The sequence below is a fragment of the Oryctolagus cuniculus genome, chromosome 4 (assembly GCF_964237555.1).
Source record: "Oryctolagus cuniculus chromosome 4, mOryCun1.1, whole genome shotgun sequence".
Classification (NCBI taxonomy): Eukaryota; Metazoa; Chordata; class Mammalia; order Lagomorpha; family Leporidae; genus Oryctolagus; species Oryctolagus cuniculus.
Genome location: NC_091435.1, coordinates 133,340,255 through 133,345,902, shown reverse-complemented (window position 1 = coordinate 133,345,902; position 5,648 = coordinate 133,340,255). Strand labels below are relative to the sequence as shown.

Sequence of the window (5,648 nt, the reverse complement as noted above, 5' to 3'; positions counted from 1 at the left end):
GGTGCAGGGCCCAAGCACTTGGGCTATCCTCCACTGCCTTCCCGGGCCGCAACAGAGAGCTGAAGAATCCATTTTTTTAATCACTGTGTAGCATTCCAAACTGTATATATACCATACTTTCTTCATCCAGGCTTCAGTTGATGGACATCTGGGTTGATTCCATGTCTTAGCTATTGTGAATTGAGCTGCAACATACATGGGGGGACATATAATGATTTCATATGCTGATTTCATTTCATTTGGGTAAATTCCCAGGAGTGAAAAAGTTGGGTAATATGGTACATCTATATTCAAGTTTCTGAGGTATATCAATACTATCTTCCACAGTGGCTGCACCAGTTTACATTCCCACCAATAGTGGATTAGAGTACCCTTTTTCCCCACAATCTCACCTGCCTTTATTGTTTATTGATTTCTGCCATTATAATTGGAGCAAGGTGAAATATTATTGTAATTTTGATTTGTATTTCCCTGATGGTTAGTGATCCTGAGCATTTTTTCATGTGTCTATTGACCATTTGCATTTCCTCTTTTGAAAAATGCCTGTTCAAGGCTGGTGCCGTGGCTCAATAGGCTAATCCTCTGCCTGCGGCACAGGCACACCGGGTTCTACTCCTGGTTGGGGCACTGGATTCTGTCCCGGTTGCCCCTCTTCTAGGCCAGCTCTCTGCTGTGGCCCGAGAGTGAAGTGGAGGATGGCCCAAGTGCTTGGGCCCTGCACCCCATGGGAGACCAGGAGAAGCACCTGGCTCCTGCCTTCAGATCAGCGTGGTGCGCTGGCCGCGGCGGCCAATGGAGGGTGAACCAATGGCAAAGGAAGACCTTTCTCTCTGTCTCTCTCTCTCTCACTGTCCACTCTGCCTGTCAAAAAAAAAAAAAAAAAGTAAAAAAAAAAAAAAAAAGAAAAATGCCTGTTCAAATCCTTCATCCATTTCTTAACTAGATTGTTGGTTTTGTTGTTGTTGAGTTTCTTGAGCTCTTTATAGATCCTGGATTTTAATTCTTTACCAGGTTCATATTTTGTAAATATTTTCTCCCATTCTCTTGGTGGACTTTTCATTTTGCTGAGTATTTCTTTTACAGTGCAGAAGCTTCTCAGCTTGATGTAATCCCATTTATCAATTTTGGCTTTGATTGCCTGGGCTTCTGAGGTGTTTTTCAAGAAGGCTTTGGCTATCCCAATATCTTACAGAGTTTCCTCAATGTTCTCTAGTAATTGGATGGTATGCTGTCATAGATTTATGTCCTTAATCAATTTTGAGTGGATTTTGTGGAAGGTGGAAGGTAGTGGTCTTTATTCATTCTGCTGCATGTGGTTATTCAGTTTCCCCAGCACTATTTGTTGAAGATGGTGTCCTTGCTACAGGGATCCATTTTAGCTCCTTTTTCAAGGATAAATTGCTTTTAGATGTGTAGATTAATTCATAGAGTCTCTAGTCTGTTCCATTGGTCAATATGTCTATTCTTGTGCCAATATTATGATATTTTGATTATAATTGTTGAGTACACATGCTGCTTTGTTTCTGTTGTAGAAGATTGCTTTTACCATTGGAGTCTAGTGTGTTTCCATACTAATTTTAGCATCACTTTTTGTAGATCTAAAAAGAATGTCATTGGTATTTTGATTGACATTGCAATGAATCTGTAAATTGCTTCTGATAGTGATAATGTTAATTCTTCCAATCCATGGACATGGAAGATTTTTCCAATTTTATGTCTTCTAATTCTTTCTTGAATGTTTTCTAATTCCTTCTTCAAGAATTTTTACTTCTATGGTTAAACTTATTCCAAGGTGTTAAACTTATTCCAAGGTATTAAAATTTTTTGTAGCTATTTTGAATTGGATTGATCTTGGAAGTTCTATCTCAGCAATAGCATTGTCTTTTTATACAAAGGATATTAACTTTCATGTGTTTACTTTATATCCTGCAAGTTTACCAAACTCTTTTATGAGTTCTAGTAGTCTTAGGGGAGTCTTTTGGATCCCCTATATGTAGAATTATGTTATCTGCAAATAGTGATAATTTGATTTCCTCCTTTCCAATTTGTATCCCATGGATTTCTTTTTCTGGTCTAATGGTTCTGGCTAAAATTTCCAAGACTATACTGAATGGCAATGGTGAGAGTGGGCATTGTTGTCTGATTCTGGATCTTAGTAAAAGTGCTTCGCAATTTCCTCATTCAATAAGATGCAGGGTGTGGGTTTGACATAAGTTGCCTTGATTGTGATGAGGAACCCAATTTGCTTAAGGTTTTCATCATTTATACTTCTGAAGTATGTTGGATTAGATTAGCTAATATTTTGTTGAGGATTTTTATATCTATGTTCATCAAGAATATTGGTCAATAGTTCTCTTTCATCATTGTATCTTTTTCTGATTAAGGAATTAAGGTGATGCTGGCATCATAGAAAGAGCTTAGGAGGATTTCCTCCCTTTCCTTTTATTTTGAAAAATTTGAAAGTTATTGGAATTAGTTCTTTAAAATTGTGGTAGAATTCAACAGTGAAGCAATTTGGTCCTGGGTTTTTCGTTGTTGGGAGAGTCTTCAGTATAGTTTTACCTCCAACTCTTCCATGAGAATACGCTTTTTTAAACATTTTTTAAAAATATTTTTTGACAGGTGAAGTGGACAGTGAAAGAGAGAGACAGAGAGAAAGGTCTTCCTTTTCCGTTGGTTCACCCCCCAATGGCCGCTGCGGCCAGTGTGCTGCAGCAGGTGCACAGCACTGATCCGAAGCCAGGAGCCAGGTGCTTCCTCCTGGTCTCCTATGCGGGTGCAGGGCGCAAGGACTTGGGCCATCCTCCACCGCAATCCTGGGCCACAGCAGAGAGCTGGAATGGAAGAGGAGCAAGCAGGACAGAATCTGGCACGCTGACCAGGACTAGAACCTGGGGTACCAGCACCACAGGCAGAGGATTAGCCTATTGAGCTGTGGTGCTGGCAAAAATATTTTATTATTTTTCCATAGGTTAGAACAGTCCTCCCTTTTCCTATTCTGCCATCTTGGGATCTCATAATGACTAATTCTTGAATGAGAAAACATGTATACAGAAGTATTACCATGCCAAAATATTTATAGCACTAGTTTGAATGAAGTACTTCTTCCCTAAATATTTGCAATGAGAATAACTACAGAGATTAAATGACGGCTACATATTATCCTTTTTTTATATGAAAGGAGACAAGTGTTTAAAAACAAACTCAAAATAACAAACACTGTGACACCATGATCTCCCAAAAGGCAGATTTTCCTAATGAAAAAAATCCATATTGTGGGGCTCAAATTAAAACATGGAGAAAAGAATATAGTTATAAATCAATGGTTTCCACTTTAAATATGCAAATAATTAATTTGACATCTAGGGATAAAATATTACAGTAGGACCTTTTGATATCAATTGTAGTGTATTTGTTTTCCAATTAGGCAAACAGTAGTTCACTTTCAATCACTCAATTTTTTCAATGCTTTATGTAGCAAAACTTATAAAATTCCTTTTGTTCTTACTTTTTTTCTAAAGAAAAATGTCAAAAATACTGCTGAATATATTCCAAACAAAGCAAACCAACTTTGAAAATTCTTAGTACATATGTATTTTACAATCTACTTACCATGAGTTTAGAAAAAAAATTAATTTCCACCATTATATACCAATAAACCACAGTACACTGTCTATATTCCACGAATGAGCAAAGCCACTCACTGTTAAACCACTGCCTGACTCTGTGTTGAATGCTAATATCGATCCAATTGCTGCGCCAGAATTGCAGCCAATGTAAAAGTTATTTCCAGAGCCGATGTCCTGGTTGGGCTCCCTCTGAATGTTGTCTTGACTTTGTTTTTTTTCCTGATGTACCTGACTGGTTCTGCTGACTGGCTACCATGTCTATCATATCCCAACTGTTCTGCAGTGCTGCCTAGGCTGCAGCCATCATGGCTGTATTAAAGCTGAAAGCATTAACACTCATCTCCCCACCTATATTACTACCTTGATTGTTTCCCAAGCCAGCTCCACCTCCTCTACTGTTACCAAATCTATCCTGATTCCCAAAGCCACCTGGAATATCACCAAATCTCCCACTTATTACTATCTATTGGCATTGTGATTAGGTTTGGCATTGGATACATGGACACTGATTCCTTTAAAATATCAAGTCTTCCCTACAAAGTTACTGCAAAACCTGATCATTTGAAAAATATTACAAAGCCAATATCTCTGAATTCTTGGAAATAAAGACATCTACCACCTCTCTATACTTGCAAAAGAACCACAACAGCTTATCAGCAGTATGTCCTACATGTGATACCCAACAAATACCTTTCTGCTTCTCAACGTCTCATTTGGGCTTTGCTTAATAGTAAGAAGCTTATAGTAATGTCATTACCCAGCTATCATATGTCATTGTGACACCTAGTTTTCAAATTTTAAAATAAACAAAGCCAAACCCTTTGGAATGACCAATTTTAACATTTCTCTTGACCTACACTATAAGAACTTCTCCAAAGGTTTTAAAATATTCTTTCAGATCCCGTTCATTTGTTTTCCATAAGATAGCCAACACTATTAACTCAGATGTTTTTTGTACTGTTCTCTACACCTTCACTGCTGGTGAAGCACCTCTCTCACCAACTCTCCTCTTGACAACATATCCAGCATGACCCATCTCAATCACTGAAGGGATTCCCGTAGCACAGCCAACATGCTCCAGGAAACTGGGTTGTCACTGTGGACAGCAGCACATTCCGATGATCTATTAGTATTTCAATGAGCTCATCATTCACATCTTCATTTACCCAAATATACTTGGACATGTTTTCTTGTTTTTCCTCTAGGCCACTACAAGAGAGCCGATTGGAGACAAGGAAGCATACAGAGATCCAACAGCAGTACAGCAACCTCTACTTCATTCCCACAAAGTGTCACTTCCAAATCATGAAGAGTTTTCTGAAGTAAATTAGAATCATTGATATTGAGTAAGAAAATGAACAATAAAGGATGGCTAGAAAAGAAATATTGACCAAAAAATGACTTTCTTTGAGCCTAATTTTTGAAAAATTCTGCTGTGCTTTGTACTGGGTGGTTCATCAACGACCTGATTCCATAGACAACCTCCAAATAAACCCTTGACAAAATGTCTCCTCTAAAAGGTGACCTGAATTATGTACATTCATTTTTGTTAATAAACACACATTTGTCAACATATTTAAATATTGGGTACTTTGGTGTGAGTGCCAAAAGACACCATTTAAGGTGCCCGGGTTCTGCATCAGAGTGCCTGGGTTCAATCCCTGGCTCTGGTTCCTGACTCTAGCTTCCTGCTAATGTAAATATAGACAGGCAGCAGTGATGCCTTAAGTAGCTGGGTTCCTGACAACCACAAGGAAGATCTGGTTTCAATTTTTTACTCCTGCTTCAGTCTATCAGCTGGGCATTTGAGAAAATTAAACAGCAACTGGGAGTCTCTCTCTCTCTCTCTCTCTCTCTTTCCTCCCACCCCGACTCTGTCTCCTCTCTCTCACCCTCTCTCTTGCTCCCTCTATTTCCCTCTTCCTCTCTTTCACAAATCAATTAGAAAAAATGTTTAAAATCATTTAATTTATATTAAAGATTAGAGAGAGAACATAGCGCTGAAGATAAGAAAGGGCT

General features: G+C 38.4%; 1 pseudogene; it reads right to left on the bottom strand.

The window, feature by feature from the left end:
* Nucleotides 1–3,644: 3,644 nt before the first annotated feature.
* LOC100354447 (TAR DNA-binding protein 43 pseudogene) lies at nt 3,645–4,813 on the bottom strand (annotated as a pseudogene).
* Between the last annotated feature and the right edge of the window lie 835 nt (nt 4,814–5,648).